The sequence below is a fragment of the Temnothorax longispinosus genome, chromosome 8 (genome assembly GCF_030848805.1).
Source record: "Temnothorax longispinosus isolate EJ_2023e chromosome 8, Tlon_JGU_v1, whole genome shotgun sequence".
NCBI classification, from domain to species: domain Eukaryota; kingdom Metazoa; phylum Arthropoda; class Insecta; order Hymenoptera; family Formicidae; genus Temnothorax; species Temnothorax longispinosus.
The window spans coordinates 6,614,140-6,627,025 of record NC_092365.1 but is presented as its reverse complement, the minus strand read 5'-3'; positions in this window follow the sequence as shown (position 1 = coordinate 6,627,025).

Genomic DNA, 12,886 nt, shown 5'->3' with positions numbered 1-12,886 from the left:
ATTGTCTTTATAGCTTTTTTATATGTATGTTTATATAAATAATCTTTTGCGTGCTTTTTGTACTTATACACATACACACATTATTATACATACTTACTACATATTCTTTCTTTATATTATTCTGCAATTATATTTATCTACTTTAAATTTACTGTATGTGTGCAGAATAAATATACGTCTTCTTTTAACAAATTCTGCACAGATTGTTGATGTCTTTATTTTTTATTATATGCATATGTATTTATATTTTTTAACACTTAAATTTTGCTTTCTTTACTGTTTTTAATTACACAGGCACACAAAAAAAAAGTGTTTTGGCCGAGACACTACACTTGTGTATTCCCATGTATTTTGACCCGCTGAATCCGAATTCGAAGTCAGAATTGTCAGTTTGGTTCTCAGTTCCGAGCAAACCTAAAAAAAAGTGTTCGTTTCGTGGAGTTTTGAACTTTTTTGAGGTTTGCTCGGAACTGAGAGCCAAACTGACAATTCTGACTTCGGATTCGGATTCAGCGGGTCAAAATACATGGGAATATACTAGTGTAGTGTCTCGGCCAAAACACTTTTTTTTGTGTGCCTGTGTTATTGTATTGCGTAGAAATCATGAATAAACAATTAATCCGTATGTGTGCATGTGTATGTGTATTTATGACGTGTGCAAAAATACAAATTATTTTTTAAAAATATGTATAATTTTTGCAGAATAAAAATCAATCAAGTGATCACGTTTGGGACAGAAGGCTTGTTTCATGGCTGGCTTATAAAAGACTTCCATTCTCATTTTTTGATGATGAAATAACACAAAAATTTTTCCGTGCATTAAATCCTAATATAAATATGCCTAAAAGAAATATTATGAAAGAGAAAGTTATGACTGAATATTACAAAATGAAGGATAATCTTAAAAAAATATTAAGTAAAAATAACTGTAAATTTTCTTTCACAATTGATGGTTGGACTGCGCCAAATTTTGAATCGTATTACGGGGTAACTATACATTTTATAGACAACAACTGGAATTTTCAGTCATTGGCATTAGATTTTGTTCCATCAAATGGAAAGCATACTGGAAAAGACATTGCTAACCTCTTTCTTAATATAATTAAAGATTATGGCATAGAAAAAAAAGTTCAAGGCATAACGTTAGGTAATGCTGCTGCAAATACAACATTTATTCAAGAACTTAGTATATTATTAAATAATAAAGGAATAATTTTTTATGTAAAAAATCAGCATTTTCGATGTTTTGCACATATTATTAACTTAGCAGTACAAGATGTTCTAAAACTAATAAAAGTCGATACTAAGCAATGCTATAATAATCCATATTCAGATTCAAACGAATATAACAATAGTGAAGATGAATATGAGTTAAGTGACAATGAAATAAATGAAAATGTCTTTTCTCAGATAATAAATAATATTAGAAATACTTGTAAAAAAATACGAAGATTGGAACAATTAACTATTCGATTAAAATTATTTTGTGAAGCTGCCAATATTAAATTTATAAAGCCTGTGTTAGACGTAAGAACACGATGGGATAGCACTTATGATATGTTACACACAGCTTTAGTATTAAAATCAAGCTGGTTGAAGTTTGGAACGTTCCTGAAGCGATTTTTTAAAACCGATTTGTTCCATTTCCCCTTTCGCACAGAGTTAGTTCTAAGCGTCAGACAAACAACAAAAAATAGTAGGAGCGAATACACGCGTCGGAAAGCACCATTACACACGATAAACTACCCTTCAGACCACTAAAAAAATTCTTGCGTCTCTAAAACCGATTTGTTTCACTTCCCCTTTCGCACAGAGTTAGTTCTAAGCGTCAGACAAACAACAAAAAATAGTAGAAGCGAATACACGCGTCGAAGCACCATTACACACGATAAACTACCCTTCAGACCACTAAAAAAATTCTTGCGTTTCTAAAACCAATTTGTTCCATTTCCCCTTTCGCACAGAGTTAGTTCTAAGCGTCAGACAAACAACAAAAAATAGTAGGAGCGAATGCACGCGTCGGAAGGCACCCTTACACACGATAAACTAATCTTCAGACCACTAAAAAAATTCTTGCATCTCTAAAACCGATTTGTTCCACTTCCCCTTTCGCACAGAGTTAGTTCTAAGCGTCAGACAAACAACAAAAAATAGTAGGAGCGAATACACGCGTCGGAAAGCACCATTACACACGATAAACTACCCTTCAGACCACTAAAAAAATTCTTGCGTCTCTAAAACCAATTTGTTTCACTTCCCCTTTCGCACAGAGTTAGTTCTAAGCGTCAGACAAACAACAAAAAATAGTAGAAGCGAATACACGCGTCGAAGCACCATTACACACGATAAACTACCCTTCAGACCACTAAAAAATTCTTGCGTTTCTAAAACCAATTTGTTCCATTTCCCCTTTCGCACAGAGTTAGTTCTAAGCGTCAGACAAACAACAAAAAATAGTAGGAGCGAATGCACGCGTCGGAAGGCACCCTTTTACACACGATAAACTAATCTTCAGACCACTAAAAAAATTCTTGCATCTCTAAAACCGATTTGTTCCACTTCCCCTTTCGCACAGAGTTAGTTCTAAGCGTCAGACAAACAACAAAAAATAGTAGGAGCGAATACACGCGTCGGAAGGTACCCTTACACACGATAAACTACCCTTCAGACCACTAAAAAAATTCTTGCGTCTCTAAAACCAATTTGTTCCATTTCCCCTTTCGCACAGAGTTAGTTCTAAGCGTCAGACAAACAACAAAAAATAGTAGAAGCGAATACACGCGTCGAAGCACCATTACACACGATAAACTACCCTTCAGACCACTGAAAAAATTCTTGCATCTCTAAAACCGATTTGTTCCACTTCCCCTTTCGCACAGAGTTAGTTCTAAGCGTCAGACAAACAACAAAAAATAGTAGGAGCGAATACACGCGTCGGAAAGCACCATTACACACGATAAACTACCCTTCAGACCACTAAAAAAATTCTTGCGTCTCTAAAACCGATTTGTTTCACTTCCCCTTTCGCACAGAGTTAGTTCTAAGCGTCAGACAAACAACAAAAAATAGTAGAAGCGAATACACGCGTCGAAGCACCATTACACACGATAAACTACCCTTCAGACCACTAAAAAAATTCTTGCGTTTCTAAAACCAATTTGTTCCATTTCCCCTTTCGCACAGAGTTAGTTCTAAGCGTCAGACAAACAACAAAAAATAGTAGGAGCGAATACACGCGTCGGAAGGCACCCTTACACACGATAAACTAATCTTCAGACCACTAAAAAAATTCTTGCATCTCTAAAACCGATTTGTTCCACTTCCCCTTTCGCACAGAGTTAGTTCTAAGCGTCAGACAAACAACAAAAAATAGTAGGAGCGAATACACGCGTCGGAAGGCAACCTTACACACGATAAACTACCCTTCAGACCACTAAAAAAATTCTTGCGTCTCTAAAACCGATTTGTTCCACTTCCCCTTTCGCACAGAGTTAGTTCTAAGCGTCAGAAAAACAACAAAAAATAGTAGGAGCGAATACACGCGTCGAAAGGTACCCTTACACACGATAAACTACCCTTCAGACCACTAAAAAAATTCTTGCGTCTCTAAAACCAATTTGTTCCATTTCCCCTTTCGCACAGAGTTAGTTCTAAGCGTCAGACAAACAACAAAAAATAGTAGGAGCGAATACACGCGTCGGAAGGCACCCTTACACACGATAAACTAATCTTCAGACCACTAAAAAAATTCTTGCATCTCTAAAACCGATTTGTTCCACTTCCCCTTTCGCACAGAGTTAGTTCTAAGCGTCAGACAAACAACAAAAAATAGTAGGAGCGAATACACGCGTCGGAAGGCAACCTTACACACGATAAACTACCCTTCAGACCACTAAAAAAATTCTTGCGTCTCTAAAACCGATTTGTTCCACTTCCCCTTTCGCACAGAGTTAGTTCTAAGCGTTAGACAAACAACAAAAAATAGTAGGAGCGAATACACGCGTCGGAAGGTACCCTTACACACGATAAACTACCCTTCAGACCACTAAAAAAATTCTTGCGTCTCTAAAACCAATTTGTTCCATTTCCCCTTTCGCACAGAGTTAGTTCTAAGCGTCAGACAAACAACAAAAAATAGTAGGAGCGAATACACGCGTCGGAAAGCACCATTACACACGATAAACTACCCTTCAGACCACTAAAAAAATTCTTGCGTCTCTAAAACCAATTTGTTCCATTTCCCCTTTCGCACAGAGTTAGTTCTAAGCATCAGACAAACAACAAAAAATAGTAGGAGCGAATACACGCGTCGGAAGGCACCCTTACACACGAGAAATGGAACAAATCATTTTCGGCGTAGCCAGAATATTTAAAGTGGTCCGGGGGTAGGTTTTTTGAGCAGAAGGGTGTCTTCCGCAGAGTGTATCGGTTCGGTCTTTTATGTACTTTGTGTGTGGCACTTAGAAGTTGCTCTGTGTCAAAGGAGAAATGGAACAAATCATTTTCGGCGTAGCCAGAATATTTAAAGTGATCCGGGGGGAGGTCTCTTGAGCATAAGGGTGTCTTCCGCAGAGTGTATCGGTTCGGTCTTTTATGTACTTTGTGTGTGGCACTTAGAAGTTGCTCTGTGCCAAAGGAGAAATGGAACAAATCATTTTCGACGTAGCCAGAATATTTAAAGTGGTCCGGGGGTAAGTTTTTTGAGCATAAAGGTGTCTTCCGCAGGGTGTATCGGTTCGGTCTTTTATGTACTTTGTGTGTGGCACTTAGAAGTTGCTCTGTGCCAAAGGAGAAATGGAACAAATCATTTTCGACGTAGCCAGAATATTTAAAGTAGTCCGGGGGTAAGTTTTTTGAGCATAAGGGTGTCTTCCGCAGGGTGTATCGGTTCGGTCTCTTATGTACTTTGTGTGTGGCACTTAGAAGTTGCTCTGTGCCAAAGGAGAAATGGAACAAATCATTTTCGGCGTAGCCAGAATATTTAAAGTGGTCCGGTGGTAGGTTTTTTTAGTATAAGGGTGTCTTTTGCAAGGTGTATCGGTTCGGTCTCTTATGTAATTTGTGTGTGGCATTTAGAAGTTGCTCTGTGCCAAAGGAGAAATGGAACAAATCGGTTTTAGAGACGCAAGAATTTTTTTAGTCGTCTGAAGGGTAGTTTATCGTGTGTAAGGGTGCCTTCCGACGCGTGTATTCGCTCCTACTATTTTTTGTTGTTTGTCTGACGTTTAGAACTAACTCTGTGCGAAAGGGGAAGTGGAACAAATCGGTTTTAGAGATGCAAGAATTTTTTCAGTGGTCTGAAGGGTAGTTTATCGTGTGTAAGGGTGCTTTCCGACGCGTGTATTCGCTCCTACTATTTTTTGTTGTTTGTCTGACGCTTAGAACTAACTCTGTGCGAAAGGGGAAATGGAACAAATCGGTTTTAAAAAATCGCTCCAGGAACGTTCCAAACTTCAACCAGCTTTAAAATCAGCATTAGTGATGATGTGGGATAATTCCGATTTAACAAATTTAAAAATTGCTGAAAAAGACTGGGTTATTTTGTAAAAAATAGTACACTTTTTAAAACATTTTAAATACGTTTCTAAAATTTTATCAAGTGATTCAGACGTAACGTTACCTACTGTTGTGTTAGCATTTAATATGCTTGTTGATAAAATTGAATCAATAACATTAAATTTAAATAATAAGTTTGATAGAAACGTACAAGATGAAACTCTACTTCTTGCATGTCAAACTGGGCGTAATAAATTATTAAAACATTATCGTAAATGCAATTGGATTTATTGCATTTCTTTAATTTTAGATCCAAGACACAAAATTGAGGGATTTGATGTAACATCATAGGGCAAAGAACTTAAAAATTGTACTATTTTAAAATTTGAAGATATTTATAAAAATCGTTATTATTCAGATTATTCTTCAAATAATCTTAATGAGGCAGCCAATACAACTCAAAATATGTTAGAGCGTACTTTTGAAAACGAAGATGTCAATGATAATGATCTAATAGATATGAGTACTGTCTATTTACACAAAAAACCTTCTCCTGTTTCATGGAAGACAGAAATTAATAATTATTTACAGACTCCGAGAGAATGTATAGATGTAAATATTTTAAGATGGTGGAAAAGTCATGCTGACATTTATCCAACATTGTCAAAAATGGCTCGAGACATTTTAAGTTCAACTGCTTCGTCTGTACCAGTAGAAAGATTGTTTCCTATAGGAGCTTTAACTATGACAAAAAATAGGACTCGATTACAAAATGATTCTTTGAAAGCATTAATGTGTATAAATTCATGGATTAAATGTCCTTTGATGTCAAAAATTTGTGGATTTCATTTTTAAAAATTTTATAACTTTTTTACAATTTATAATTTATTTAAAAATAATGGAAAAATGAGGATTATAATTATCTAAGATCAAAAATGGTTCGAGACATTTTTTGCGATTTTATTTTTCAAAATTTTATAATTTTATTGAATGTTTTGTTAAAATGTTTCTATCATATAAATAAAGTTCCTTGTATAGACACATAATTTTTTTCTTTTATTTAATCAAATATAAATAAATTTAAAAAACCCAATACTATATCAAGACAAGACCAAGAATTCGAACATCTTAGTGAAACCGTCCCCATTAAATGACGGCATTTATGCTATGTATGTACGCATTTACAGACCGCTCACATCAACTGCTTAATATACGTCATGTCATGACAACATCCTCGTTTCACATCACTTTAATTTATTATTTTTAGTAAAGGCTCTCTCTCTCTCTCTCTTTCTCTCTCCCGCTCGCTCTCTCTCGCTCCCACTCTCTCAATATCCGTTTAAGCTGAGATTACTATAAAATAGCTGTAAAAAAGCCCTGTTTCACAAAATATCTCGCAAATATACATATAGATACGCGCGATGACGCTATCGAGTTTTTCGGCGACAACAGATAAGACGCGATGACTCATAGGCCGGTATTTTTCGGCTCACTTACTTTTAGAAAATTAACATAGAAAACCGTTGGGTAGGATGAGGAGTCTTATCGGAGTTTACGCAGTTAAAGAAAGATCCGTAATCCGTGCACTAATGCCCTCTCGGCGAGTATTGAGATTAGAATGAGAAACGCCAGATGGCGCCACGTAGTCCGATATCTACTTCTGAATGCTGCCAAGGTCACTCCATTTTACGATTAGAAAAATTCTACTTTTTCATGTCGCTGCGGATCATCTCACATCCATTTCATATAGAATTTTTAATCTCAAAAGAAAATCTTGAAAGAGAATTGGGAAGGTGTAACCTAAATTCTTAGATGATATACTAAAAAATATTCTTAGATTTATTTTAGTAGGGTTATGCGGGGTGATGTGCAACACGTTCACGCGTTGCTCGGAAAACATATCCAAAAATCAAATTCTTGAATATATCATGGCTGTATAATGTAGAGGAAGGAAAATACTACAATTCTGCGCGTGATTAGATTTTCAAAATTTTAAATTTTTTCTAAAAATTTTTCGAGTTTTCAAAAAAACGTCTGTTTTAGCATTTTCAAATTTTCTTGGGGTGATGTGCAACACAGGTAAAATTAAGGTAAAAAATGCATGAATATTGGCATCAATCGACTTAAATGTTAAATTTGGGCTTCTTAAATACAAATTAATCGAAATCTGGTGAACAAAAAATTTCACTGTATTGTAATCGACCTCTGACAAATGGAAATTTTACAAAAAAAAATCATTTTTTATTTGATTTCTTATTTATTTATCGCTTAAAAATTAATATAATGAAAGGAAAAACGCAACCGGATGATCGCCTTTCAGCAATTTATTGCTGCTCAAATTAGCTCGCAATTGACCGGAACAGCGATACCCTTATTTTTATACTTTCGTGGCATAATGACTAAACACATTGAAAAATGCATTAAAACACTTCATATACACATGTTCCATCGTAAAATAGCGATAAACTAGCGAAAAATGAGTGTTGCACATCACCCCAAACACGCTATTTTGCGCGGACTGGCGTGACACCAACACAACGTAAGAAAATCACAAAATCGCTTTGGATTATCAAAAGTACTTAAAAAACTAACAATATAAAAATATTTACCTACTATAAGATGACTAAAACCAATTCACGAAATCACTATGAATGTGAAAAGCGAAAATTACATTGAGCTCGAGAAATTTAACTCGCTTTTCGTACAGCAAACCAGGGTGCGTGCCATCTCGCGAGTTATTTATCTAAAACAAGGTACTATTGACAAATAGATGGCAGTATGCGGTTCTGTCAAATGTCGACATGCAGACCAGGAATCGGAAACGTTGCATATCACCCCATGTTGCACATCACCCCACACAACCCTATATATATAATTATACATTTGCAAGGTTGGGTAGTAACTAACAATAAGTTAATTAGTTATTAATTAGTTAACTTAAAATTAGCTTAGTTAATTTAAAATAAATTAATCTTTAACTTTAACTATAATAGTTATTTTTAAAACACAAACTTAAACTTATTTAACTTTTTTTTCCTAAAGTTACAAATTTTTTTCTATAAAGAATACAGCTCGAGCGATAGTTTTTATAAGCGAAAAGAACGAAAAGAGGCGAATAATGTTTATAATATATTCGCAGATAAAAAAATCTACGGCATGACATACATAAGTTTAAAGATAGACATAAAAATGGCCTTTTTTTCTATAAACAAAATTTGAAACAAGTATGTAGATACATTAACGATACGGCGGCGGTGGCGGCATTTTCCTATTACGTCACATCACGTGACGTCGCACTACTATACTTCACGTACCCGCCAATTTGAAATTTGATCGAGATTACTCCGTCCCTTTTCGCGTGTCTCGCAAATAGATTCTTCCGTATCACTTTAAATCTCTATAAAAAATAACGAGTACATTATAGCTGTGTAAAACATGCGTGAAAAGCGCCAAAGTCTCACTGTAATCACCTAAACGTCCGTACTTGATACTGTTTTAGTTCGAACGGCTCACGGGCGCGCGCGTTTGCGCGGCCGCCATGACAGTTATGGAGCGCGTCGGTTCGAAGCACGTAGCGCGGACGGTCCTCCACTTAATCGCGGAATTTACTCGATAAAAGTGTGCGACGAACGGAAATTGTTGTCGAGAGTGCCGACTGGAGTAGCGGGCGACCGCCAGAACTGTCGGTTGCCGCGGTTGTTCGCGATCGACGCCGTTTCGTAGTCGACGCTGCGTGTCGGAGCCGTCGGAGGTCGATGCGGGTACACTCTCCATTGTCAGTGAGTAGGGTGAGGACAGATTCCGATGATACATCAGTCACGGGAAAATGACCTTTACGATTCCTTCGAAGGGATCGGCGCTCAATTAGCGTATTTCTATTAGATGCAATTGTAATTATATCACACGCGTTTGTTGCTCTCAATAAAAAATCCGCCACTGCATGCACATGTAGTATATCGGATATGATATATCATGTTGAGAAACGATAAACAGCGAATGAGTCACAGTTCCGTTAAGTTAACTCCGTGCGATCGTAGCGTCAGAGTGGACATGGTGGACATGATACATAAAATTATCGCGTCGGTATAATGTTAAACGATAGGTCCGTCAACTAAACTCCATATGATTGTAATATTATCTCATATCACTAGCTCATACGAGATTCATAGATATATTGAAGTAATTGAAGTATGCGTGTGAGTACTGTGAGTTAATTAATACATTTATGTGTAATAATTAGAAGTTATTTATATATAACGATTGGCTGGATTTATATACGTAGCAGTTTGAAATATTTATATTTGTCATTATATTTATATGTAATAGTTAGCAGTGATTAGTAATTAACCCTTCGCCCGCATAGGTTTTTTTGGCACCTTTACGCCGCATACGTGGGTTGTTTTCGTCCTGACGTTTTTTTTTAAGTGTTAAAGTGTTACAAGAAATCTGAAAAAATTCATGGAGGTAATTCAAATCTTCAATTTAAAGTATCAATTATAAAATTATAAACAATTTAATTTTTTCACATAATTTGTATTTAAAAAATGGAGCAACTACAACTACAACTGGTAAAATCATTTTTTACTCAAAAAATCATAACTTTAATACAAATAAAGATATCGAAATTAATAAAAAAAAAAATTGAAGAAGAAAAGCGTACCTTTCATAAAAAAAATATTGCATGCAATTATTTTGGAATGAAGTGCTTAAATGTTCGCCGCAAACCTCGTCCTTTCAAGAATTACGTGTCTCTTGTGACGGCCGGAGGGGGACTGGCGCATTGAAACTCGGTAGGCGGGTTCTCGGGGAACATAACTTTTTTTACGGATGCGCAGTGGCGCCCTCTCTACCCGTTTTCAAAAGTTACAACTACATTTGATTTTCGCCCGGACGAAAACGACCCACCTATGCGGGCGAAGGGTTTATTGTGATCGTTATATTTATTAAATTACGAGTGCATGAATTATTTGAAATATGCGGTAATGATTATCTGTAACCACGAAACATTCTGTTTCATCATTTCTTATAGTCGATTTGTAAATATAAAATCGTTGTAGTTAACGTTATGATCACTAAAATCGATATTGTTTTCTTATATTCGAATATTATAACTTTAAGGAAAAAATTGAACAGCTGTATAAGAAAAGTATTAACGGATTGTTGTTGCTACATTTATCACACTGCAAATACGAACAGTGGCGAATTTTGATAAATCGATATTCTTAACTCTTAGCTGGCACACTGGGGCCGTTTCAAACCCCATCACTAAAATGCTTGCTGCGAGGAAGCTGTTGATTTCTTTTACTTAAAAAAATTCCAAGATAGTCTTCGAATGTTGTTTTAACAAATGTCATAGGTTACTTTGATAAAATGTAATATTAAGTATGAAAAAAATTGGAGAACGTAAAAGAAAACGAAAAAATGACTGTTTTCACTCAAAAATTCATAACTCTTATATTTTAACTCTTTCATTTTTTAGTACCATTTTCGTACTATAGAGGGGCTTATAAATTAGAGCTGAACTAGACTGGGGCGTTTAATACCCCATAGTGCCAGCTAAGAGTTAAGTGCAGCTTGACAGATCTTCATAATAACAAAGTCTTAAACGTCAACTGCATCTAAAGAAAAATTCGTCATCGAGCACAGATCTATAATTGACAAAAGGGACAATTTATGAACGTCGTAGAACAAAGTGCATTTCCTATTTCGCGTTTCGCGTTTTGTGAAATCGCGGCGTGGCGAACTCGCGACGCAAATTCGCGTTTCTCATGCTCCTTCGAAAGTGAAACGTGCAGGCTAATTTTCAAAGTTCGTTCGATAGCGGGTAATTAAGTGGGTTTCCGGTATTCATCGCTTTCTCGAGGAAACTAATGCGAACTACTTCTAAGGCAGGATTTGCAATGAATGGAGCAACTGATGAAGCACACTGCAATATCCTAGCTGGTGAGTAAAGTTATTGATTTAGTATTTAAATTGTACATAATTATGTTGGCGAACACACACACACACACACACACATACACACAACAATTGCAATTATTTGTCCAATATTTATCAAAAAGAAACTGTCGCACTCTGTATGTTACATTTTGATATAAAAAATATTTATATTAAGAAAAAAATATTCATTAAAATATTCAGTTGTGACAATAATGTGACTACTAAGAGCGTAGAACTAATTTTGCCTAATTAATTAAATATCAGAAATTAATTTGCAAATTTTTTATTTGTCATATATATTTTCAATTTATTTTTTTAACTTCGAGAAATGTAAGTCTTTAAGGGCTCAGACGCAATGAGACACTTAAGGAACAAGGAATTAAACATAGTAGTCGCATCTTTTTTCAAGACACAACTTCTCTCTTTTTTCAAGACACGGTATTCTCTTTATGTTTAATTCTTTGTTCCTTATTCCTCTCATTGTGACTGAGCCTTAAGGCTCCTGGGTACTCGTCACGGCCATGTTGGAATGTGACGTCAGAAACGAGAATTAAATGACACGTTGAAAATTCTTGCGTAGTATTTCCAAATAAAAAGATATTTGCTTAAAATAACACTACAGATCACTTCAGCACACTTCAAAAATACTCCGCGTTGAGGTTAAGTCTACCCCTTTCCCTTGACAGTTAAAGTGATCCTAAAGCCGTGATCCTAGCCGGTTTTTTTCAGTTTTTTCTTAGCACTAATCTTTTAATTGGCTTTATAGAAATGCAAAATTCTTGTCTAAAATTAAAGTACGCATCAAAATCTAGGTCATGGTGGTCGAATTTATATCGAAAACAAAAAAAAATTAATATTTTTTGTTATACGTGACGACCACCACATATAAATTCGACCACCATGACCTAGATTTTGATGCGTACTTTAATTCTAGACAAGAATTTTGCATTTCTATAAAGCCAATTAAAAGATTAGTGCTAATAAGAAAAAAACTGAAAAAAACCGGCTAGAATCACGGCTTTAGGATCAAGGGAAAGGGGTAGACTTAACCTCAACTCGGAGTATTTTCGAAGTGTGCTGAAGTGATCTGTAGTGTTATTTTAACCAAATATCTTTTTATTTGGAAATACTACGCAAGAATTTTCAACGTGTCAATTCTCAACATTTCTCACTTCTGACGTCACATCTCATGAGATGTCGGGAAAGAGCCCAGGAGCCTTAATTTCAGAATCTTTCTAATTATTTCCGAGTAAGCCCCTCGATGGAAATTTGATAAACATGTAGGCAGAGGGAGATATCGGGGCGGAAGTAATTGAATTCTGAAATATATTTAAATAATCGAAATATTTAATTAAATAATAAAATATTTAAATAATTATTTATGCAAGTTTATTGTGTAAATAAGTAATTAAATATTATATTATTAATTGTGTTTTATATAATTAATATC